Below are 27438 nucleotides of genomic sequence, written 5' to 3' on the forward strand. Positions count from 1 at the left end.
TTTTTTAAGGATAGTAAGAAAACGTGCATTTTCTTTACAATTCCAGTAGAATAGCAACAGTTGGTTCTTGCGGCGACACTAATAAACAAATACATTTCCCTCTGGATTAGAGTTGGTCTCTGTTGTTGTACAAAAATGTGTCTAAGATCTTTGAGGGGAAAACCCTTCCATACTAATTTAGATGAAGTCCTAAACACAGGCCCAATTAATTCACATACATCCTGCTCAGAAATTATTTTAATCTCCCCCTGCCTGGCCACTGGACGGCAGATTCCCAGCATGGCATTAGCCAATTACTCCAATGAGGCTTGGCTTGAGTCACAGTCACCACTAATTTCCAAAGGAGTCACTCTAATTTATCGGGCAAGTTCAAAACCATGAAATCTCCTGTATACGAATCTTCTTCTGAGAGGATGCATTTGAGTTTGATGGGTATTATTCTCTGAAGATTATTTAAATAATGAAAAATGGACATTAAGACAACTAGTGTTCTTCACACTTGAGCTCAGTTCGAGGAAATCGTCCTTCAAACCACTCATTTCTATGATTAAACAGTGTTAAATAACACTAATATGCGAAACCAATATTTTTTGTGTACAAAGGTTTCATTTTGTTGTTAATAACGTGAAAATTGTTGTGGAAATCTGTTGCAGCTCAAGTCGACTACAAAACCCACAATGCAATGCTCCCAGTCTGGGCTGGCTAAGTAGCGAGCTAGCTATATAGCAAAAGTAGCTACACACAATAATACCAAAGGCAATATCAGCATATGAAGTAGCTAGCTGTAAAATCGCCTAAACAAACTACACTATCAATTTAGGAGTCTAACTCTCCGAGTTCAATTTGCAGTTCGCCTATGACCAGAGCGAGTACAGAGGACATTGCTATGGAAACAACAGCCCTTTCCCATGTTTCCCACAGACACACAGGGAGCATTGTGAGATGGTACTTGAAGGAGAAACTGAGTTGAATAATTTGTTACACTGTTTAGAAGAGCACATCTAAGAAAAATATAAAACTTTCATGACGATATATAACGAACCAAACATTCAAAAAGCCACAAAATGCTGATTTCTCTCCAATTTTGGGCACAAATTTGTTTACATCCCTATTAGTGAGCGTTTTTCCTTTGCCAAGACAATCCATCCACCTGACAGGTGTGGCATATCAAGAAGCTGATTAAACAGGTGCACCTTGTGCTGGAGACAAAAGGCCACTCTAAAATGTGCATTTGTTTCATATAACACAATGCCACAGAAGTCTCAAGTTTGGGGGAGTTTGCAATTGGCATGCTGACTGCAGGAATGTTCACCACAGCTGTTGACAGAGAATTTAATGTTCATTTTTCTACCAACGTCATTTTAGAGAATATGGCTGTACGTCCAACCGGCCTCACAACCGCAGACCATGTGTAACCACACAAGCCCAAGACCTCCACATCCAGATTTTGCACCTGCATAATCGTCTGAGACCAGCCGGAAAGCTGATGAAACTGAGGAGTATTGCTCTGTAGTAAAGCCCTTTTGTGGGGAAAAACTAATTCTGATTGGCTGGGTCTGGCTCCCCAGTGGGTGGACCTGGCTCCCAAGTAGGTGGGCCTATGCCCTCCCAGGCACACCCATGGCGGTGTCCCTGCCCAGTCATGTGAAATCCATAGATTAGGGCCTAAAGAATGCATTTCATTTTACTGTATTTCAATTTACTGATTTTCTTATACGAAGTGTAACTCAGTAAAATCATTGAAATTGTTGCATGTTGCGTTTAGATATTTGTTCAGTATTGCGAAGTATTCGGACCCATTGACTTTTTCAACATTTTGATACGTTACAGCCTTATTCTAAATGTTTTTCTTTTAGTTTGTAGCCGCCTTTCTCCACAATTTCGTGGTATCCAATTGTTAGTAGTTACCATCTTGTCTCATCGCTACAACTCCCATACGGGCTCGGGAGAGACGAAATTCGAAAGCCATGCGTCCTCCGAATCACAACCCAACCAACCCGCATTGCTTCTTAACACAGCGCGCATCCAACCCGGAAGCCAGCCTCACCAATGTGTCGGAGGAAACACCGTGCACCTGGCGACCTGGTTAGTGTGCACTGCGCTCGGCCCGCCACAGAGTCGCTAGTGAGCGATGAGACAAGGATATCCCTACCGGCCAAATCCTTCCTAATCCGGACGATGCTAGGCCAATTGTGCGTCGCCCCATGGACCTCCCGGGTCGCGGCCGGCTGCGACAGAGCCTGGGCTCGAATCCAGAGTCTCTGGTGGCACAGCTAGCACTGATGCAGTGCCCTAGACCACTGTGCCACCCGGGAGGCCTAAATAGTTTGTCCCTCATCAATCTACACACAGTACCCCATATATATATATATATATATATTTTTTTTTTTTTAACCTTTATTTAACCAGGTAGGCAAGTTGAGAACAAGTTCTCATTTACAACTGCGACCTGGCCAAGATAAAGCAAATAAAATAAATAAATATGATAAATAATAACAAGATAAATAAGATAATAAGATAAAGATAAGGAAGATAAAGGCAATAAATAGGCCATAAATAATAACTATATATAGGCCATGGTAGGCAAGTTGAGAACAAGTTCTCATTTACAACGTGACCTGGCCAAGATAAACCAAATAAAACAAGTAAGATAAATAATAATAATAATAATAATAATAATAATAATAAAATAAATAAGATAACGGGAGGTAAAGGCAATAAATAGGCCATGGTGGTGAAGCAAATACAATATAGCTATTAAAACACTAGAATGGTGGGTTTGACAGTAGATGAGTGTGCAAAGTAGAAATACTGGGGTGCAAAGGAGCAAAATAAATAAGTAAATACAGTAGGGGGAGAGGTAGTTGTTTGGGATATTTATAGATGATAATAGATAATGACAAAGCAAAAATAGGTTTTTAGATTTTTTTCTCTCAAATGTATTAACTTTTAAACAGAAAGATCACCTTTACATAGAGTTGAAGTCGGAAGTTTCCATACGCCTTAGCCAACTACATTTAAACTCAGTTTTTCACAATTCCTGACATTTAATCCTGGTGAAAATTCAATTTTAGGTCAGTCAGGATCACCACTTTATTTTAAGAATGTGAAATGTCAGAATAATAGTAGAGATAATGGTTTATTTCAGCTTTTATTTCCTTCATCACATTCCCAGTGGTTCAGAAGTTTACATACGCTCAATTAGCATTTGGTAGCATTGCCTTTAAATTGCTTAACTTGGGTCAAACGTTTCTGGTAGCCTTCCACAAGCTTCCCACAATAAGTTGGGTGAATTTTGGCCCATTACTCCTGACAGAGCTGGTGTAACTCAGTCAGGTTTGTAGGCCTCCTTGCTCGCACACGCTTTTTCAGTTCTGCCCACACAGGTCAGGGCTTTGTGGTGGCCACTCCAATACCTTGACTTTGTTGTCCTTAAGCCATTTTGCCACAACTTTGGAAGTATGCTTGGGGTCATTGTCCATTTGGAAGACCCATTTGCGACCAAGCTTTAACTTCTTGACTGATGTCTTGAGATGTTGCTTCAATATATCCACATAATGTCCCTTCTTCATTATGCCATCTATTTTGTGAAGTGCACCAGTCCCTCCTGAACCAGACTTGTGGAGGTCTACAATTTTTTTTCTGAGGTCTTGGCTGATTTATTTTGATTTTCCCATGATGTCAAGCAAAGAGGCACTGAGTTTGAAGGTAGGCCTTGAAATACATCAACAGGTACACCTCCAATTGACTTAAATGATGTCAATTAGCCTATCAGAAGCTTCTAAAGCCATGACATTATTTTAGGGAATTTTCCAAGCTGTTTAAAAGGCAAGTTCAACATAGTGTATCTAAACTTCTGACCCACTGGAAATGTGATACTACAGTGAATTATAAGTGAAATAATCTGTTTGTAAACAATTGTTGGAAAAATTACTTGTGTCATGCACAAAGTAGATGTTCTAACGGACTTGCAAAAACTATCATTTGTAAACAAGACATTTGTGGAGTGGTTGAAAAACGAGTTTTAATGACTACAACCTAAGTGTTTGCAAACATCCGACTTCAACTGTAGGTATTCAGACACTTTACTCCGTACTTTGTTGAAGCACCGTTGGCAGCAATTACAGTCTCGAGTCTTCTTGGGTATGACGCTACAAGCTTGACAAACCTGTATCTGGGGAGTTTCTCCCATTCTTCTCTGCAAATCCTTTCAAGCTCTGTCAGGTTGGATGGGGAGCGCTACTGCACAGCTATTTTCAGGTCTCAGAGCTCTACGGATAATTCCTTTGACCACATGGCTTGGTTTTTGCTCTGACATGCACTGTCAACTGTGGGACTTTATATAAACAGGTGTGTGCCTTTACAAATCATGTCCAATCAATTGAAATTACCACAAGTGGACTCCAATCAAGTTGTGGAAACATCAAGAATGATCAATGGAAACAGGATGCACCTGATCTCAATTTCGAGTCTAATAGAGAAGGGTCTGAATAGTTATGTAAATAAGGTATTTTGTAAAAACCTGATTTCGCTTTGTTATTATGGCGTATTATGTATAGATTTATGAGGATTTTTTTTATTTAATCAATTTTAGAATAAGGCTGTAAGGTAACAAATGTGGAAAAAGTCAAGGGGTCTGAATAAATCAAAGTGTATTTGTCACGTGCGCCGAATACAACAGGTGTAGTAGCTTACTTACAGGACCTAAACAATATTGTGTGTGTGTGTGTGTGTGTAGGTAAGTAAAGAAATAAAACAGTAAAAATACATTTGAAAATAAGAGTAGCAAGGCTATATACAGACACCGGTTAGTCAGGCTTATTGAGGTAGTATGTACATGTGAGTATGGTTAAAGTGACTATGCATATATGATGAACAGAGAGTAGCAGTAACGTAAAAAGAGGGGTTGGAGGGTGGTGGGACACAATGCAGATAGCCCAGTTAGCCAATGTGCGGGAGCACTGGTTGGTCGGGCCAATTGAGGTAGTATGTACATGAATGTATAGTTCAAGTGACTATGCATAAGATAAACAGAGAGTAGCAGCAGCGTAAAAGAGGGGTAGGGGGTGGGCACACAATGCAAATAGTCCTGATAACCATTTGGTTACCTGTTCAGGAGTCTTATGGCTTGGGGGTAAAAACTGTTGAGAAGCCTTTTTGTCCTAGACTTGGCACTCCGGTACCGGTTGCCATGCGGCAGTAGAGATAACAGTCTATGACTGGGTTGGCTGGGGTATTTGATAATTTTCAGGGCCTTCCTCTGACACTGCCTGGTGTAGAGGTCCTGGATGGCATGCAGTGGCGTACTGGGCCGTACGCACTACCCTCTGAAGTGCCTTGCGGAGGCCGAGCAATTGCCGTACCAGGCAGTGACGCAACCTGTCAGGATGCTCTCGATGTTGCAGCTGTAGAACCTTTTGAGGATCTGAGGACCCATGGGACTGAGCACGCACCCCCGGGGAGCTCCAGTGTTGCGGATCAGCGTGGCAAATGTGTTGCTACCTACCCTCACCACCTGGGGCGGCCCGTCAGGAAGTCCAGGATCCAGTTGCAGAGGGAGGTGTTTAGTCCCAGGTTCCTTATCTTAGTGATGAGCTTTGAGGGTACTATGGTGTTGAACACTGAGCTGTAGTCAATGAATAGCATTCTCACATAGGTGTTCCTTTTGTCCACGTGGGAAAGGGCAGTGTGGAGTGCAATAGAGATATCAGATCTGTGGATCTGTTTGGACGGTATGCAAATTGGAGTGGGTCTAGGGTTTCTGGGATAATGGTGTTGATGTGAGCCATTACCAGCCTTTCAAAGCACTTCATGGCTGCGGATGTGAGTGCCACGGGTCTATAGTCATTTAGGCAGGTTGCCTTCGAGTTCTTGGGAACAGGGACTATGGTGGTCTGCTTGAAGCATGTTGGTATTACAGACTCAATTAGGGACATGTTGAAAATGTCAATGAAGACACCTGCCAGTTGCCCGGAGCACACGTCCTGGTAATCCGTCTGGCCCCGCAACCTTGTGTATGTTGACCAGTTTAAAAGGTCTTACTCATGTTGGCTATGGAGAGCGTGATCACACAGTTGTCCGGAACAGCTGATGCTCTCATGCATGCCTCAGTGTTGCTTGCCTCAAAGCGAGCATAGAAGTGATTTAGCTCGTCTGGTAGGCTCGTGTCACTGGGCAGCTCGCGGCTGTGCTTCCCTTTGTAGTCTGTAATAGTTTGCAAGCCCTGCCACATCCGACGAGCGTCGGAGTGTGTAGTATGATAGCCCCGTATTGACGCTTTGCCTGTTTGATGGTTCGTCGCAGAGCATAGCGGGATTTCTTGTAAGCTTCCGGGTTAGAGTCCCACACCTTGAAAGCGGCAGCTCTACCCTTTAGCTCAGTGCGAATGTTGCCTGTAATCCATGGCTTCTGGTTGGGGTATGTACGTAGTCACTGTGGGGACGACGTCCTCAATGCACTTATTGATAAAGACGGTGACTGATATGGTGTATTCCTCAATGTCATCGGAGGAATCACGGGAACATGTTCCATTCTGTGCTACAAAACAGTCTTGTAGTTTAGCATCTGCTTCATCTGACCATTTGTTTATAGACCGAGTCACTGGTGCTTCCTGCTTAAATTGTTTGCTTGAAAGCAGGAATCAGGAGGATAGAGTTGTGGTCGGATTTACCAAATGGAGGGCGAGGGAGAGCTCTGTATGCGTCTCTGTGTGTGGAGTATAAGTGATCTAGAATTGTTTTCCCTCTGGTTGCACATTTAACATGTTGATAGAGATTTGGTAGAACTGATTTAAGTTTCCCTGCATTAAAGTCTCCGGCCACTAGGAGCACCGCCTCTGGGTGAGTGGTTTCCTGTTTGCTTATTTCCTTATACAGCTGGCTGAGTGCGGTCTTAGTGCCGACATCTGTCTGTGGTGGTAAATAAACAGCCACGAAAAGTATAGCTGAGAACTCTCTAGGCAAGTAGTGGCCTGCAATTTATCATCACGTACTCTACTTCAGGCGAGCAAAATCTAGAGACTTCCTTAGATTTCGTGCACCAGCTGTTGTTTACAAATATGCACAGACCCCCCCCCCCCCTCATCTTACCAGAGTGTGCTGTTCTATCCTGCCAGTGCAGCGCGTATCCCGCTAGCTGAATATCCATGTCGTCATTCAGCCATGATTCGGTGAAACATATGATATTACCGTTTTTGATGTCCCGTTGGTAGGATATTATTGATCGTACCTCGTCTAGTTCATTGTCCAATGATTGCACGTTGGCGAGTAATATTGACGGTAACGACAGCTTTCCTACTCGCCTTCTGCAGGTCTGGACGAGGCATCCGGCTCCTCTGTGTCGCTTCCTTTTGCGAATAATTGGGATGTCTGCCCTGTGGGGTGTTTGGAGAATATAGTGTGAGTCCTGCTTGCTGCTGCTGTTGTTGTTGTTGAAAGAATCTTTGAATAATCCGAGGTGAGTGATCGCTGTCCTGATATCTAGAAGCTCTTTTCTGCCATAAGATACGGTTGCAGAAACATTATGTACAAAATCATTTACAAATATCGCGGGAAAAAAACACATTGGTTAGAAGACCGTAAAACGGCTGCCATCTTCTCCGGCGCCATTTAAGCTCCTTTCGGAATGCACAGTAAATGGATGAATGTGTTATATACAAGTATGCCGATACTATCTATTGGCTGATTTGGCGATCTGGGGTGCGGGCAATTGTTTTAAAAGCATTTTGAAATAAGAGTGTGTAATCCCCGATCTCCAGCGACGAGAACCATGTAGCTATGACGTATCCTACACAATTTCCTGATTTCACAGATGGACCACTTCGAAGTTAAATCCTGGGAAAAATGTGTACTTTACCCACTGATAGAACAAGCTTCCATCAGATATTTATTTCTGGGGGTGGATTATCCCTTTAAGCTGCGAAAGAAAGCCTGTTGATTTAGCGACAAAACCATGGCCCAAAGTATTTACTTTTGCGATGACAACACAAGGGCAGGAATTCGGGCTGTGCCTGTGTATCGCAGGGTCATTTCCTTTGAGTGAAGAGCATCCTCAGACACCAGTGTGTCTCTTTTATTCCCGTGCCTTGGGGTCTGACAGGATCCTATGGCCATGTTTAACACAGGCATTCCTCCGACGCATTCACACACACACATCCCAGGGCCACATTTCTCAACCATTGCCTTGGCAACAAAATCCTAAGAGGAAAGGAAGATAGAAAAATAACAAATGGCCAGTTTGCTGAAGGAGAGAGAACGGGGGGGAGGCACTCTTCAGAAGGACTTCAAAACCAGCAATGACATGAGAAAACGGTTCCCTTCTGAATCATCAGCGTTGCTTTACATTGGAGTTTCCAATGGTCTGAATAGATTTCAAAGATAAAGAACCCTTTGTTTTTAGTTTGAAGAAGATTCAGTATTTGGTCTCTTCCACCAGAGTAAAGGTAGGCCTATATAAAACTCACGAAAGCCTTTGTGGAAGAGGTGGACTACTTTTGAGGAAATGGTTATTCCATTTTTGCTTTTAAAAAGCATTCTACCATTTTGTTTTACATCTGAGAAATGAGTCATAGCCATTTGGATTCCTGCTGGCTTACTGTCTTATTCTATTCAACATGGATGTCTCTCCTAATTGTACTGGATCAAAAGTTAAAACGATGTTCCTTTCAAGTTGAAAGAAAACTTCAAAAGCCAAAGCACCCCTCTATAGGTTCAACTAAACTGAGCAAAAACCAGGCAGGCAGTCTTGAGAGAATGTCTCCTATACATGTATTTATTACGTTTATTTGGAACAGTGACAATGTACAGCAAAACATAAGTCTCATCAGTGAGAAATGATGCACTGCATCAGATTTAGCTTACAGCTAATTTACAACTGCAGTCCCCGATCTACATCAAGAATTACTCTAGCACTTTGCTTCCTCCTCACCATTCACTGATCTCTTCGCTGAGTATGCTGGGCTGCGAATTTACATGCAAGTTCAACTCAATAAGTACAACAACAAAAAACATGAAAGAGCACTTAAGATGCATTTTCCTAAAGTGCTTAACAGCTAAGGACAGGGAGAAAACGCAAAGCCCAGGAAGCAGATTAACAACCGCTGCCCTTCCTGGAGCGGCGCCAAGAAGCATCTCTCCGCTGTGTCTTATTTCAACTGTTCGATTTCATGCTAGATATGTAAATTGCTTCTGAAAGTCACACTGTACACCATATGGGACTGGGTTTTAGGACAGGAAGAAATACGTAGGGATCGGATGACATGGGGATATCAACATGGGAAATCTGCAGTGATGAAAGCCTAGAACAAACCGAAAAAAAAAGCACACAAAAAAAAAGGCAACACCAAAGCCAAAATAGACGGAGGTAATCCTTCCTAAACAAATCAAAAAATGGCTGGCTGAAAAAGGAGCGTATGGGATGCCCTTTGGACCAAAATCAGCCCTAAACCATAACATCCAAGCCTCAATATTGAATCTGTGACCTACTGAAATACCTTAAGACCAAAACCCAAACCAACATTTTAGATTTTAGTAATTTAGCAGTCGCTCTTATCCAGGAGGGACTTACAGTTCGTGCATTCATTTTAAGATACCTAGGTAGGACTACCACCTTTTCACAGCGAGTCATATAGTAAGTACATTTTTCCAAAGAGCTAGTAAGAAGGAAAACCACACACACAGAATAGCTATTAGCAAAATATTGATTATCTGTAAAGATAGACATGAATGGTGAGAGACAAACAAATATTGGGAATGACTACTATATCATTATCAGGTGACATCATTTTTCACAGGAATTCTGAAGAAAGGTTAGCCTTGACGAGGAGCCATCCTGTTAGATTCAAGTTTAATATCAAATATTTGAGTGACTGATTCCCAGTTATCCACCTACAACACATTCCCTTATCTGCATTTTCTCACACTGCAAGCCCCTCCATATATTTTCTGCAGCGAATTGACAAATAAGTGTCAGTACGCATCCGCTGACAAGGAGCAACCCTGCAGCTGTTCTTGTGCATACTGTTGGTGTTTGTGTTCCCAGGAGATGCAGACAAAGCGCTTCCAGGTCGTCCTCTAACCTGCCTTCTCATTAGAGGTCAGCATATTTGAACACAACAATGACCTGCCGTTCCGAGAGACTTAGGGGGCTAAGACGCTCAGCCAGAGGCAGTTTGACCAAATGTTCTCAATCTGTCCCATCCTTCACTGCTCACTTTCATTTACTGTGGTCGTCCATCGTAAGTTGGCCTAAGACGTCCTACCCACATCACCCACTCTATTATGAATCCTCCCTCCCAAGGCACTTAATGGCAAGTAATCACACATAAATTCCAAATAAGTGCCCAAGACAGATTTAGGGCACTTGGAGGGTTTTTGTCCAAAGCTATTTCTAAGGTAAACAATTAGGCTGGCAGAGGTCTGGGTATAAAGATGGCAGTGCCATTGGTTGGCAGGGAGGGCAGGCACATTAACCCAGCAAGCCTCTGCTGTGTTCACTCAAACCAGTCCAAAAGATGTGATCGGGTGGAAACCCGTGGGAGCGATACATTTCCTCGGATAAGATGGCCTAATAATGACTTCCTGCATTTAAAGCGAAAATAAAACACAAAAGCAACATGCACAATGCACAATGCTGCGAAACAGCGTTTTATTGAGGCCTCTAATACCAGGAATATACTGTAATCTGTTTTTAGGGTTATGGAGACAGAGGGGAAGTCAACATCTGGTTCTCGTAGTCCACGCCTCTGGCCTGACAGTCTCTCTGACTCAATCAAGGAGAGGAACCATTTGGCAACGCTCTGAGGCCCAAAAACGCACCCCTCGTCTGCCTGTCTGTCCGCTCCTCTTCCTCTCCTTCAGGGTCATGTGAAAAATCCCAATTAACCGGAAACCCGAGAAACACCCATGTTTGGACGTGAACTTGGAATATGCAAAACACCAGGGCCGTTAACAAGTGCCATGTTGAAATGTGATAGACTGCGTCAGCAGGTCGTAAAACCCTCTCAAGATCAATGTAATTATGAAAGCTTACACAGACTTTCCGGATAAGCGGAAGGAGAGGGTTGTGCTTTCTACCAAACAAGTGGAAGGTCTACCCCACCTGCTTTCCATTCCATCAGCTACAACAATGGTGAATAAAAAACGTCCAAAACACCCGGAGGAGGGTGTCAACAAACACCCCTCATTCCAGGCCAAAGTGATGCACCCCATAAATCCTTTTGATTAGCTACAGTAGCACGGCTAAGTGCCACTTAAATCAAAACAAAAAAGGGGAAGTCGCTCTGACCTTGAGCTTTGGAAGTGTAATTTAACTGATCGTTACAAAAACAAAGCTGGTTCTGTTTCTGGACGAAGAGAGGGATGGAAAGAGGCGGCCGGGAGGGACGAAATTGAAAGCATGCATGCATTTTTTTTTTTTACAAAAATGTTTGAAGCCACCATAATGAGAATGGGGAGAAATGTTTTAGAATATTCTTTGCTTTTTTTTTAAAGAATAACAGGAAGTTCATGTTTCCGAGTGAAAAATAACAGATTAAATGAACCAGAGGGGTTTTGAACAGCTTAACCAACAAGGGATTTGTGACCTGTGAGAAGTTAGTCAAACAAAGATAGGAAAATATTACTTTTAGAAGTGTGCTCTAAAATACATTTGAAATGAAATGATTTGCACATATTCACATAGCGTGAATTGAAGGACTCCAGGCAGTCTGTATAATTTGGTTGAAGACAAGTCAGACTGCAAGTGAACATGCATCAAACTGTTGCGTGCTGATGAAATGAGTGTTCATGTCTTCAACAGTACGATCAATGAAAACATCACAACAGCCATAAATAAGAATGTGATTGACCCTGGAGATAAAGCACATATTTCCCATCTAAATGGCAACCAGTGGGTTCACCGTCTCCAGGGTTCCATCAAATCCCTGTGTTTACAGTACAGGAGGAATGACATGACTCAGGGGCAAGCTTGGGTGCAAGTAGACAACTGACAAAGACCAGTCTCCCATTCTAACGGATGAGGGGGCTGCCTGGTAGCATGCCATGTCCAGCAAAACACAGGAGACTCTTTTGCTCAGGTCTGCAAGCAGCTCCTTCAATACTAGCAGCTCCTTCAAAGCTAGCAGCTCCTTCAAAGCTAACAGCTCCTTCAAAGCTAGCAGCTCCTTCAATACTTTACACTCCACAATCAGTGGCCTGGCCTGCTGTAAGAACTGCTGCAGATGGCTACAAGGTTCCACAATAGTCTAATGAGAACACATGCAGTGCCAAAGTTGGGGTGATAACCTGGAGGAGCCTGCGTCAAAGGCACCAACAGGGAAGTCAGTCAGCATTAATCCCGCCACTCCCTCTAGCAGGAACCTTCAAGAGGTGCCCTTGACTCCTGGGGTGTTTCCGTGAGAGGGCTCACGTCCGCTCTGCTCTGACAGCCAGGGACGATCAAGAACAGCATCAGTGTAAGGGTGAAGTAAGACTACCACCTCCTCGCCAAGTGTGTGTGTCAGTAAAAAGCTGGCTGGCCATAAGAGCTCCTCTGAAAAGCTTTTGTTTTTGAAAGAGGGGGAAAAAAAGACTGTACTCGTCTCTGACAAAAAGAGGTCATGAGCCAAAGAAGAAAAAAATACATATTGGACGAAATGTTGGGAAACTGAGGAAATGTGCCTTTCTTCACTGTTATCACTTACGTAGACCAGGGTGGACTGAGGAGAGTAAAGAGGGGAAATAAAGCCAAGCTAAAGTCGAGGCCAAAAGGCATCGTCCCATCAGGTTACCATTAAAACAACAATTTCACCTTATTGTACATTTCATATTCTGATATCTGGAGGAAGAGGAGGAGTAGAAGGAATATTGTCTTAATTTAACAGGGTGCCCCTTTGAGAACACATTCTCTTTTATGGTAATGACCTGGCCAGGGGGGTACAAAAAAACAAAAAAAAACAGGAGACTCCATCTCAGGTCTGGGAGAAAGCTAGCAGCTCCTTCAATACTTCACACTCCACAATCAGGGCCCAGACAGACCATATAAATGGGGATTGAAGAGCTGCCAGTGCTACAGAGAATCACATTAGTAAACACTCTGACACAAGGCCTTGACTGTGGCTTAAACAGAGCCCCTCTTTAACCAAGGAAACTACCCTAAAGACGGGCCCTGGGCAACGTCAAGTCAGCCACTTTACTGAGCGAGGCTGAGCTGGCATTTCACTAGGAATCCAAAACAAAATGAGCATCAGTTTAAAACGGGAGTGTAAGCACTTACTATATTTCTCAATGCCAGAAACGCATGTTATAGTAACTCAGAGCAAAACTCTTAAATACATTGTTATAATATCAGCATATCTAAAAGCTGGGTTTGAGGTTCTCCAAACTCGCACAACGCTCCACTGACAGCGTCACACGATGAAATGACAAACTTCGTAAAAAGTAGCATACATTTGTGAGAATGAGGGGGGCAAATTGGGCGTCTACTTGTCAAGCCGCAGGGCCCATTTCATCCCTGAGAACTTCCATGGCTATCAACAGTGGAAGGAGGGCTTTAGGTAGAAGTTGCTTCTCAAAGTGGACGCAACAATTTCAAAGATTTTACTGAGTTACAGTTCATATAAGCAAATCAGTCAATTTAAATAAATAAATTAGGCCCTAATCTATGGATTTAACATGACTAGGAATACAGATATGCATCTGTTGGTCACAGATACCTTAAAAAAAAATGTAGGGGCGTGGATCAGAAAACCCATCAGTATCTGGTGTGACCACCATTTTGCATCATGCAGCGCGACACATCTCCTTCACATAGAGTTGATCGGGCTGTTGATTGTGGCCTGTAGAATGTTATCCCACTCCTCTTCAATGGCTGTGCAAAGTAACTGGATATTGGCGCTAACTGAAACACGCTGTCGTACCCGTAAATGCAGAGCATCCCAAACATGCTCAATGGGTGACTTTGCTGGCGAGTATGCAGGCAATGGAAGAACTGGGTCATTTGTAGCTTCTAGGAATTGTGTACAGATCCTTGTGACATGGGGCTGTGAATTATAATGCTGGAACATGAGCTGATGGCTGCGGATGAATGGCACGACAACAGGGCTCGTCACGGTATCTGTGCTTTCAAATTACAATTGTTGGTTGTCCGTAGATTATGCCTGCTCATACCATAACCACACCATGGTGCACTGTTCACAATGTTGAAATCAGCAAACGTTGACATCAGCTCACCCACACAACGCCATACACGTGGCCAGCGGTTGTGAGGCCGATTAGACGTACTGCCAAATTCTCTAAAACGATGTTGGATGTGGTATATGGTAGAGAAATTAACATTCAATTCTCTGGCAACAGCTCTGGTGGACATTCCTGCAGTCTGCATCTCAATTGCACGCTCCCTCAAAACTTGAGACATCTGTGGCATTGTGTTATGTGACAAAGCTGCACATTTTAGAGAGTGGCCTTTTATTGTCCCCAACACAAGGTGCACCTGTGTAATGATCATGCTGTTTAATCAGCTTCTTGATATGCCACAACTGTCATGTGAATGGACTATCTTGGCAAAGTATCAATGTTCACTAACAGGGATGTAAACAAATTTGTGCACAGCATTTGAGAGAAATAAGCTTTTTGTGCATATGGAAGAATTCTGGGATCTTTTATTTCAGCTCATGAAACATGGGACCAACACTTTACATGTTGAGTTGATATTTTTGATCTGTGTATTACTTAATATACATTACAGCTACATAGATATCTATTAGGGTCCATTGTCTGCTACCTGGATTTTTACGCAGTACTAAAAAAAGAGAGAAGACCTTTCAAGTACTTACTGTTACCCTTACAGGCTACCCATTATCCCGTAAAACAACCAAGGAAATTACAAGCCAAATGTCGCCTTCGCTGTGGGTGTGTGTGAAGAGGTCTTATCAGAACCTGTCTGCTAAATGTGCTTTTTAAATCAAATCACTAAACAACCCAAAATATGTTTCTTCTATTGGTTGACATAGGAACATTTCTGGTCGTCCATCAAACTAGTGCAAGATGACAAAAAAAAGCAAACAGCCAGCTCACAGTAGTGAAATGAAACGCACCATTTTAAACCACAATTAAATCAAATACTTCATTTCAGCGAAAACATTGGCTACCGCTATCAAAAGCAGTATTCCTTTGAGGGGACGGAGCGCATGTTCAATCGTTTGTTGGCAGCCGCTGTGCCTTTCAGCCCAATTTATGGATGGGCTCAGAATTCACAAAGGCCTCTGTTGACTGAAACAAAAGAAATGGATTAAGCTGACCCCGAAGCCTTTCCATCCCAGTCCCACCTTATGCATAGTGACCCAATCAGCAGGCCCTCAGGGGCCAGACACTTGGGCCCGATCCAAGACTCCTGCGTACGTAGAGCCACTTCCCGCCCTCATGGTTCTCTCTGGTTTGTGTCAGTCTAATGAACAGTTTCTTAACTGTTCGGAGCCAAGCAGATGGAACTCTGGGAAGATTTACAGCACAGAGAACGAGGGGGTATGAAATCCACTCCTAGGTTCTGGCCAGCAAATACAGCTTACATTTGCACATTTTTTCAATTTATCTCTTATTGAATTAAGGGTTCAGACTCTTGGACGCCTTTCAGTAGGAAACGTAGAGGACTAAAGTACTGCAATTTTCTTAAAGGCTTCAGCTCGGACGTGATAAATGACGGGAGCCCAGCTATGGAAGCGGAGTTTCAGGCTATGAGTCAGCAATAGAGAGGGCAAGCAGGTTAGGGCCCCATCTGGCCACGATAGGAGAAGCCAACAGAAGAGGAATCTCTATAGTGGCTGGGTCTCTGACATGATCATTCAGACCATGTTTCCATCCACACAGCCTCTGAATTCCATTACTAGGCATATTCTAATGGGTCTCACTACAGAATGGATGCCAAAAAGAAGCAACCAATGACTGAAAAGGGTTCAGTCAATTAAGGCATGCCTAGTGCAGAGAGATTGAGAAAGCATAATGCTTTCATAGAAGAAGTCTGCTGGGAACTGACACCTTCAGAAAAGACTCATCGTAAAACCAAAAAATGGTTGAATATTGATTGAGAGTATCGCTATTTCGGGCATACCAGATGATCTTAACAAAAATCCTGCTTTAAAAGGGGATCGCTCTGTCTCTTCATTATTAGCTCTGCCATACTTAGCTTTAGTATAGATTATCATGAGATGGGCTAATTGCTATTTTGAAAGAGTGCATGCTATGCTGAAGTTTGAGCCCAGCACACAGGGAGTGAGAACAGACTCTGGCGTCTATCAGGGGGCGCCATATGCTTTAGCTGCATGGGCCAGCAAGCTCTCTAGGGACCTCCATATACCCCCATAGGCCTAACTGCTTTGGCAGACAAACCAGAGACACTATTCAGAAAACGCATCCTTGACCCTGTCACCAAACACCTGTTCCAAACATCCTGCCTGCAAGGGGAGGAGGATGGAGGGCTCTCAGCCTCAGGGCGGCTTTTTGAACTGGAGACGGACTGGTCAACCTCAAGGTTATTGATTTCTATTCTGTGTCTACAAAAGGAAAAACTCCATAGTGTGAAACCACAGGAAATAGCCTAATCTCCTCAGAAAATTACAATGGAAACAGGCAAAACAGAATAACTTAAACACATTTTAAATTCATAAAAAGAGGCAAAACCCCAGCCTCCTGAAGTCTCTTGGAAATCACATGCAAGGTGCTGAAAGTGCCTCTTTAGTGAGTTACATATTCCATGTGCACACCATTACTCAACATAGCTTCCTTCCACCGATTCCTATGGGGACCTGGCCTTTCACTGTTAAGCACTAATGGGCTCTCACAGAGCACCTTTCTCAGTCTGCTGCAGTGTGTGTGTGTGTGTGTGTGTGTGTGTGTGTGTGTGCGCATTTCTTCTCCTCCTTTTATGGTCAATGTCACCTCTCCATCAAGATATATCCTCAGCCCCGAAAAGCACAGACTTCAATTAATGGTTGAGATTGGAGTCAAGCGGAGGCGACTGCTATATCCTCAGTCCAGCGTTATTGATTGTCAGAGTCATCTCAGGCGGAAGGCGAGACATGAATTTAAAGTGAGTCTTTGATGCATGGTGTCAGCCCAGTGCCCTGACGTCATTGACTGAATTTACAGCCTTAAGACACCAACAGAGACATAGCTGCCAGGAATGGGCAGTTGCGGATCGGATGCCTCATGGGCCCAGACAGGCTTACACTGATGATAACCCACTGACAAAGACAAGCCGTGACTGTTCTTTACTCACACTTTACTCGCATTATTTATCACAATAGAGGCCAAAACACCTACACAAAGAGGTGTTCATGCATCAAACACCCCCACCCCTATACAGTACCAAATGGATCTGTCTCTATTGACGAGGTCAAAGGTGAGAGAAATAAAAACACAGCCTTTTGAGATGGGTGCGGGGTAACTGAGCCCTGGCTCGGAGGCACATGAGCCAAATGGGATTGGACAAGCTCAAGAGCCCGGGTCAGACAGCAGTTAGAAACATGTGTCCCAGAGAAAAAGCCTGCGAGGGATCAGCATTCTGTGTTTTGTGCAACAAACCCTAATGAGATTTTTCTCTGCGGGAGAATAAGGCCCTGTCTTTGGGGATCGGGTCGGTAAGATAAACACTGATGCAGTCACCCCTCACAACCCCAGGCCTCGCAGCCAAATAGCATTCATGCGGGCCAAAGCAAGACAAGCTTTTGAAAATGTGTTAGGTTAGTGTTGGCGGGGCTGGATCCTCCTTAACGTCACTCATGTTCATGGAATATTTACAGGTAATGAAGAATGAATATTTGGCACATTTAGCTCAGACGAAGCGGAGATCAGAGTTTGATTATAGGTCTATGGTCCTATCAACAGGTTACAACAAGTACAGTATGACAAATACATGTAGAGCTCTTTCCATGCTAGCCAACTAACTCCCCATCCAATTTCCCTGCAAGAACTTTGAAAGAATACAGTGTGTCCTGCAGGTAACCAATGAAACGTATTGAAAGAGGGGGGAAGTTTCAAAGAGATTTCCATCTTTCTCATCTCTCTTTGAGGTCAGTCCACCTGAACTGCATTATCTCCCCCCCTCCCTTTTCTTCCTGGGGGAAAGGGGGAGGGTGATGGTTTGTAGCAATGGTCAATTTAAAAGTCAGATAGCCATATATTACAATAACGTGCTCTGACAACTCTATTGACTCCAGTCCACATTTTTGGGGAAATAAAACAGTGGAACTAATATACAACACCTGTTTCTTTTCAGCATCCCCAGTATATCAAATATACAAACAGTGACAGCTGCGCCGCAGACTGAGATGGCAGTACCGGGCAATCTGAAAGACAGAGCCATGCGTTGTTCTCTCTGCTTTATCCTATGGGCCTAGGTCAAATAGCTGAGAGCAGAGTGTAATGGTTAAGTCTAATATTTCACATATGACTTTTGAGGAGCACCATGCACTATCGATTTCTTCCATCTAAGCAGAGATTCAGAGAAGCAGCCCTATCGGGAGCCTGGTTTCAATTATGGGCTCCGTAAAGCCCTGTGATAGAGAGCTGACGTGATATACTGCCTGGTAGAGGCCAGGATCCATCCCATCCGCCTGCCTGCTGACGACCCACATGCCATTGTACCAGGTGAATGCTGACAGAAGTTTTATACAGAGACCATCAAGCAAGGACAGGTTTATAATAGAGGACTGTGATATAGTGAGGTGACATTAGATGGTGCTCTGTCCCAGTACCTAGGATGGTGTCTAGAAATGAATATCGTAAACTTCAGCCTAGAATTGATGGAGGGATTCATTCAGCTGTAACCGAAGGTTAAAGACAAGTGGATGTGAAAGTAGTTGAAGAGACTTTGGAGTTCTTCCTCATTTGGAAAAGGAGAGGAAAACAGATATAAAAGAGTGGCAGTTGAATATAAAACTGTCGGTTATTAAAAATGATCTTGGAAATCGTTCCAGTTCCACTACCTTCAAAATCACAGGCCAAGAGCCTCTACAAAAACAATGGTGAAATAAATCAAACTGATTCCGTTTACCTTATCTTCCCAATGCTAAAAGACACATTTGTCATATAGTCAATGGCTACTTTGCTGAGGTCACTAAGTAGGCTTTGCCTCCAGAGCCACTGGCTTGAAGTTAAAGGGTCATGAACTTGCAGGGAACTTCAGGTCGAGTTGACTCATCGTCCCATAGATGATCTAAGGCCTGGATATAGTCTAATTACTCCAGTCTCAGTCCTTTCAATCTGACAGTTGAAGTCATGCAAATCTTGCTCAATCTCAGCATTTCCAATAACCAAGGGATATTTCCATAGTGATTCCCATCAGTTCTCCTACACAAAAAGACTCAATTCCACATAAGAGATACAACTTTACGTGGTTTATCCATGCCACGTTTTAGTATGAAATCGCTACAGGGAGATTAGAAATGGCAATGTGTTTGACTCAAGTGGGAGCAGGGGCTAGATCCACCCGTCTCTCTCCTTTTCATCTAGATGAGAGCCACTCAATGATATCAGCTGTAGATGGCAAGTGTGCAGTCAAGCCTTTAGTGGCACCAACCAGTCCGTTTCACCCATGTCACCGCAAGATGGAAGATGTCTTGAGCCAAACTAGATAAACTAGGAATAGCCTCAAAAACTGGAGACATTGAATATTGGCAAAATAACCCCAAAGATCTCTCCAATTATACAAATGAACATGAAGGGGAATTGGGCTTCTGAAAATGACATTTCAAATGACCGTAGGAAAGCTCTATGGCGCTTCCTGAGAGTGCTGATAGCTCCAGATCACCACCACGGGACTGGGGCATATACAGCAGTACGTCTAAAATGAGGCCATGAACAGCTGTTAGAGCCAGATGTCCGGACCAGTTGTTCAACGGTGGCAGGGGTGGAAGAGGGTTTGGAAAGATACCCTTCCGAGATGCTCCTCCTATACGACAGACACTCCAGAGAGGGAAAAAGTAACAGTCTATGTGAGTTCTGTGCTGGAGTTGGCCAGGCATACTAAACTCGAGGAATTTACAATCAAGGCCATAGTCCACAAAGCAGTCCACAAAAGGGAGCAGTTGTCTGTTAAGAGGACGAGCTATACCAAAGCCCTGACCGCTCCGTTTAACTATTAGCGTTTCACCAGGATATTTTAGATATTAATGAAACCTCTTTATTGACCAATTAAATAGCTAAGCAGACACCAAAACAAAACTTTTGGCCTTACAAATCTTTTTTAAAAAGTGTCTAGTGATTTACTCTCCCTCTCTTAATTTAAACATTTATTAATTGATTAGGCTACAGGCATTTTAATATGGTTGACATTACAGTGGCATTCCACAATAAGACACAAGCCATCTTTAATCATCACTATCCTTACAGATACTTCATTATTTTGGGTCACATTTTTCTTCTGAGCACCTGGACACAATGCAGAATGTTAAGCCCAGGGGCAGGAAATAGGTCACGGTTCCCTGAAGACTAGGCCCACCTCCAGCATCTAGGAAACTTCAACCACCCCTCCCTATCCACCAGCCAGGATGTGCTCCCCTCCTCTCACGTTAAAAGTCCCTACGATCAGAGTATATCTCTGAGTTGATGCCTTTTTCAGATTATTGTTTGAGTCCTCACACCAGTCCACAAAAGACCTCAGGCCTGATCACATGATTTCATATCCACATTTTTATTTTGTTGGTTCAGTTAACTTGGTGTTCATGAGGAAAAGTAAACATTAATTGGTTTATGATGCCATTGCCAAAAAAACTTACAAGCTAAGGCAAATTATTGCCCCCCCCCCCCCCCGGAAATATGAAATCGTACTGGGGTTTCTCCTACCACAGCTTAGACAAACTCTCTCGTTGAGTTAGCATATGACTACCCCCTTGTGGGCATAGTTGAAAACAGTTAAATTCTGTGTGGATTTCATCATCACCTGAGACTGATCTACTCTGAGTTTATCATTTTGAACAAACCATTTTTTTAAGGATTAAAATACAAACATACTCCATTAGACTAAACAATAGAAACTGTTGTGAAGACTGAGCCTACCTTAGGGCATCTGACTGGCCTGTTTGTATTCATGTGAAACATGCAAGGGGACTGTTTAAAATGTATTAAAGGTTCTCAGAACAAGGCAGAAAGTAATCTCTGTGCTCTGGCCTTCAGTTCTGACAGCATATGATCTCATTCCACTGGTCTCTGGAATCACTGATAAAAAATAAAAAAAACATTTGCAAAGTAGAGTTCTAATCAGTGGAATATTCTGAGATTCTCTGCGTTCTTTAACCTCAGAAGGCTATATAACAGAAACAGTGTACAATACATAGGTTAGTGACATGAGTGGATAAGGGAAAAGTCTCTAGAAGAAAAGGGATCGACATTCCTCTTAAGATGATATAAGTTCAACTGCAAAGGCAACATGTTATGTAAAGCATTGAACTGTATCACTACCATTTATTAAACAGAGGTTTAAGAATTCAATGTTGACCATTTGAGAAACACAAAACCACATCATCCATTTAATGACATGCAGAATCCACTCATGTTCCAGTTCTTTCAAAGACCGAAGTGGAGACAATAGCAGGCATAGCCAAAAACCCAGCATTCAGACTTACGTTCAGAGAGCAGGAGGTGAAGTTCTACCACAAGAGAAATGAAGCCTACCCCATTCTGTTTTCTCAACTGTTGGTCTGTGATGTAATGGGCTGGCCATTCTCATCCCAACAACTTTATCTAGAGGGGGTGAAAAATGGGGTCATCCAGCAGCCGTGTTGGGAACTGGATAGTGTGTAACCCCAGGAGGAAGACCCCCCCATCTGTAGAATTTACTCCCGTAGTAAATTGTGAGGCATCTGTGCTTGGGCAAACAGACCTACTGGGACTCCCTGGGCCTCAGATTCAGGGATTCTCCTTTAATGATGTGGAGAGCAAGGAGAAGCCACATGGCTGTGCTAGAACCATCCCACTGCCCTATGCCCTAGGGGGACAGGGGCCACAGAGCAAGGCTCATGTCTCAATGTCTGCATCAAAAACAATACATGCATGTTCCTTCTCCCTGTGTCCGTGTAGGCTAACCACTCACACAATATAAAAGCCGGCTTTCTGGTTATTTCTGTTGTGGAAACATTATTTTACAAAAGTCAGGCCAGACTAATGTGTATGAATCAGAATCTGAATTGTATAGGTCTAACAAAGATTTAAATAAAAACCCAGTTTCAATGTTATTGAAGTATATCTTGTACCTGGAGATTGTTACATTTGTGAAAGAGCTGGCAAAAATATGTGATGTGATTACTATGCCCTTACTAGTCTTCTCTGACTCAGTCCCTCAAACACTAGGCCTAGTTACCCAATTAGAACAGCAAACACTCAGCTAGGGAGCTGTTGGTTATTTTCATGTTCATAATGTTAAGTAGGCATTAGAAATGGATTATTGAGTTAATGCTTAAGAAACACTTCCACCAACAAACTACAGTGTGGGGTACCCAACTACAAGTGCCCTTCAATTAGCATAGCCAAGCTGTGTTTACACTAGCATAGCCCCCTAGAACTAATGGATATACCAGAACTGAGCTGACCCTCACAGCCAGACCCATTCTTTTGTGATTTATGTTCTGTTTGTAATAAAGCTGGACGAGGCAGCATTACATTAAATCAGGAGTTTCACCCTTCCTTCTTTACGTCTCATAGCACGAGCCCAAAAAAGGTACTTCTGGAGGCATTGGGTGTGTGCGTCAAAGGAGTCGATTTAAATTAGTGCTCCTACCAAGAGTTTTCCTTGCAAAGAGTCGGAAGCAAGGGACACTTTCAGGTAGTGGTGGCAATAGAGAGCAATAGTAATGGAGTATTTGTGTAGGCACTAACTCCTTCATGGCTCATTGGCCAAAGCCTATGGGGAAATGAATGGGGGTTTTGGATAAACGCAGAAAATAAGGTATGTGGTAAACACAGGCTTAGGAGATCTTATACGTTTTGTTCTATAATCTTCACCAGCTAACATAACTTTTGTGAATTTATGTCATCAAAACAAGCACAGAAAGGCTTCAGAATTCATACATATTGACTAACTGATTATCTCAGAGAGCAAAATGTATTAGATCTCCTAAACCTGTTTTTCAGCATTTATCCCCAAACCCTATTCTTTCCCACCATACAAATGGCCAAACAAACCAGAGGTAACTCATTTCCGTTTTTTTAGGACTACAAGCCGGCGAGCTCTATGTATGAGGAAACCAACAAAGATCAAGAATAATGACTTCAAGCCGAGCTCGTGGGTGAATTAATTTTGAAATTGGAACTCCCTCACCATTTCACACCCTACATGCAGGTGTTCAAATAAATGGCTGGAGTGAAAATGATGTCACTGCTTTATGACAATGCAAGATCAAAGACCAATTACAAACCACATTTAAAACATTTCAGATAAAACAGCCGACACGAGACGTTGCAAATCCAGACCGTTCAGAATAAACCAACTTTGTTCTAAAACTGTCACGTCTCATCTTAGAAAAACCCAACTAAAAACTTTGACATAGGCTATAAAGCCTACATTGGTTAAAAGGTAGAATCCTTAGTTGCTACATCCATTTTTGGACTTATAAAATAATGATATATAGGCATACCAATTGATTTAAAAATAATAATTTTTACACTGAACAAAAATATAAATTCAACATGCAAAAGTAGTGTTGGTCCCACGTTTCACGAGCTGAATTTTTTAGATGCACAAAAAGCTTATTTCTCTCACATTTTGTGCACAAATTTGTTTACATCCCTGTTAGTGAACATTTCTCATTTTCCAAGATAATCCATCCACCTGACAGGTGTGGCATATCAAGACGCTGACTAAACAGCCTGATCATTACACAGCTGGACTTTGTGCTGGGGACAATAAAAGGCCACTAAAATGTGCACAGATGTCTCAAGTGTTGATGGGAGTGTGCAATTGGTATGCTGAATGCAGGAATGTCCACAAGAGCTGTTGCTGAGGAATTTTATGTTAATTTCTCTACCATAAGCCGCCACCCAAGTCCTTTTAGAGAATTTAGCAGTACGTCCAACCGGCCTCACAACGTGTATGGAGTCGTGTGGGTGAGCGGTTTGCTGATGTCAACATTGTGAGCTGAGTGCCCCATGGTGGAGGTTGGGTTATGGTATGGGCAGGCATAAGCTACAGACAACGAACACAATTGCATTTTATCGATGGCAATTTGAATGCACAATTTGAGACACCATGACGAGATCCTGAGGCCCATTGTCGTGCCATTCATCTGCCACCATCACCTCGTGTTTCAGCATGATAATGCACAGCCCCATGTCGCAAGGATCTGAAGACAATTCCTGGAAGCTGAAAATGTCCCAGTTCTTCCATAGCCTGCCAACTCACATTAATGTGTTGAAAATCCGAAATTGTTTACATAGTCAACTTACACACAGCTCTGACACATACACATTCCACCAGGGGCTTTTCATAGTCACCAAATCCAGAACAAATTCAAAAAAGCGTACAGTATTATATTGAGCCCTTATTGCATGGAACTTCCTTCCATCTCATATTGCTCAAATAAACAGCAAACCTGGTTCCAAAAAACAGACAAAGCAACACCTCACGGCACAAAGCCTCTCCCCTATTTGACCTAAATAGTTTGTGTGTATACATTGATATCTAGGCTACAGGTGCCTTTTTAAAAATGTATGTAGTTCTGTCCTTGAGCTGTTCTTGTCTAATGATGTTCTGTATTATGTTTCATGTTTTGTGTGGACACCAGGAAGAGTAGCTGCTGCTTTTGCAACAGCTAATGGGGATCCTAATAAAATACTAAATACCCATTGAGCATTTGTAGGATGCTCTGGATTGACGTGTACGACTGTGTGTTCCAGTTCCCGCCAATATCCAGCAACTTTGCACAGCCATTGAAGAAGAGTGGGACAACAATCAACAGCCTGATCAACTCTCTATGTGAAGGAGATGTGTCACGCTGCATGAGGCAAATGGTGGTCACACAGATACTGACTGGTTTTCTGATCCACAGTCCTACCTTATTTAAGGTATCTGTGACCAACAGATGCATATCTGTATTCCCAGTCATGTGAAATCCATAGATTAGGGCATAATGAATGTATTTAAAGATATGTACATACTACCTCAATAAGCCTGACTAACAGGCGCCTTGCTACAATTTTTTCAAATGTCTTTTTACTGTTGTTTTATTTCTTTCCTAACGACACACTTATTTTTTTCCCATACCATTGGTTAGAGCTAGTAAGTAAGCATTTCACTGTAAAGTCTACCTGTTGTATTCGGCGCACGTGACAAATAAACTTTGATTTGATTTAATTTGACTGATTTCCTTAACTGAACAACACCTCCACTTTGCTGATCCTCAACACTGAAGCTCCACAAGGGTGCATGCTCAGCCCCCTCCTGTACTCCCTGTTCACCCATGACTGCATGCCCAAACACGCCTTCAACTCAATCATCAAGTTTGCAGACGACAACAGTACTAGGCTTAATTACCAACAATGATGAGACAGCCTACAGGGAGGAGGTGAGTGCTCTGACAGTGTGGTGCCAGGAAAATAACCTCTCACTCAACGTCAACAAAACAAGATGATCGTGGACTTCAGGAAACAGCAAAGGGAGCACCCCCCTATCCACATCGAAGGGACCACAGTGCAGAAGGTGGAAAGCTTCCAAGTTCATCAGCGTACACATCACTGACAAACTGAAATGGTCCACCCATACAGACAGTGTGGTGAAGGTGCAACAGGAGGCTGAAGAAATTTGACTTGGCACCTAAAGCCCTCACAAACTTTTACAGATGCACAATTGAGAGCATCCTGTCGGGCTGTATCACCGCCTGGTACTGCAACTGCACCGCCCGCAACCGCAGGGCTCTCCAGAGGGTGGTGCGGTCTGCACAAAGCATCACCGGGGGCAAACTACCTTCCCTCCAGGACACCTACAGCCACAGGAAGGCCAAAAAGATCATCAAGGACAACAACCACCCAAGCCACTGCCTGTTCACCCCGCTATCATCCGGAAGGCGAGGACAGTACAGGTGCATCAATGCTGGGACCGCATCAAAGCTGGGACCGAGAGACTGAAAAACAGCTTCTATCTCAAGGCCATCAGACTGTTAAATAGCTACCCCTAGCGCATAAGAGGCTGCTGCCCTATATACATAGACTTGAAATCCCTAGTCACTAATGTTGACATATTTTGCATTCCTCATCTCATATGTATATACTGTATTCTATTGTATCAGTCTATGCCGCTCTGACATTGCTCATCCATATATGTACATATCCTTAATTCCATTCTAAGGAATGGAATTACTTACATTTGTGTTTATTGGGTATATGTTGTGAAATTGTTAGATATTACTTGTTAGATATTACTGCATTGTCGGAGCTAGAAACACAAGCATTTCGCTCCACCCACAATAACATCTGCTAAACACATTTATGTGACCAATACAATTTGATTGCCTTGAGTTGGGAGCAATCAGCCAACGAAGAAGAAAATGGGCAACTTTAAAATGGGGATGGCCTCTGTGGCGCTTCCCATGCTGTCACAGACGCTATGATGGCACAGATACAAAGATGAGTCCTATCTATCTCTATGGCGCTATCTGCCCTCTAATTGGCTAGAATGGTCCTACCTGATCTCGCCTCCCTTCTGATGCCATGTATTTCCATTGTTAGAGCGGTCAATTGACTGTCTTGTCAATTTAATCTAGCATCCTACGCAAACATATGATGCTTTTTTTTCCACAGTAGGTAACTAACGTTAGCTAGCAAAGGTTACATGTACACATAACTAGCAATGGCAAGCTAAGCTAGCAAGGCTAGGAGGGGCAATGAATGTAATTAGTTGTTGCAGTATATTTTGCCAGCAGTCATAACACAGGGATTATTTAGAACAAAAGAGTAAAAGCATGTACGATTTCTTACTTTAGTTCATCCCGACAAAGATGGGTGCTTGCCTGAGTGTAGTTAGTCAATCAAATAGCAGTGTGTGGAAAAACTAGCACCAGACACTATGTGTAAACGATGCGCCTCTAACTTCCGGTAGGCAGCGTTTTTTCCTAATGACTTTCAAAATAAGAGTTGTGCAGAAGTGTCGCCTAAGATATATAAAAAAAAAGTTTTTTATTTTTTAACTCTCATAGCAACTGACCTGAATTAAATAACGAGATAAATTGAATTATATATATATATAAATGAAGATGTATGAATGTATCAAATTTAATTGTTTCGAAAATCTAAAAAAATAAAATAAATAAAAAACACTAGTACCTGTACACTGAGTACCATGTCTCTTCAGCTAGCGTTACAGTCCTTGTCATTGCCAAAGAGACTGACCTTTCGGCAATTTCAACATTCAATAGAGTTAAATAGCAATGGCGTCTTTTTGAAGGCACAATTCCGCCATTGCTCATTGCTAGAAATAAAGTTA

At 42.8% G+C, this 27438-nt stretch overlaps 1 protein-coding gene across 2 annotated transcripts in view; it reads right to left on the bottom strand.

The window, feature by feature from the left end:
* LOC110529680 (protein dispatched homolog 1) overlaps positions 1-27077 on the bottom strand; it is a 73998-nt gene extending 46921 nt beyond the window's left edge. For both annotated transcript variants that reach the window (XM_021612113.2, XM_021612112.2), the window contains exon 1: positions 26934-27077. The gene's annotated coding sequence lies outside the window, so the exon portion shown is untranslated. The remainder of the gene's footprint in view (positions 1-26933) is intronic.
* Between the last annotated feature and the right edge of the window lie 361 nt (positions 27078-27438).

The sequence above is a fragment of the Oncorhynchus mykiss genome, chromosome 8 (genome assembly GCF_013265735.2).
Source record: "Oncorhynchus mykiss isolate Arlee chromosome 8, USDA_OmykA_1.1, whole genome shotgun sequence".
Taxonomy (NCBI): Eukaryota; Metazoa; Chordata; class Actinopteri; order Salmoniformes; family Salmonidae; genus Oncorhynchus; species Oncorhynchus mykiss.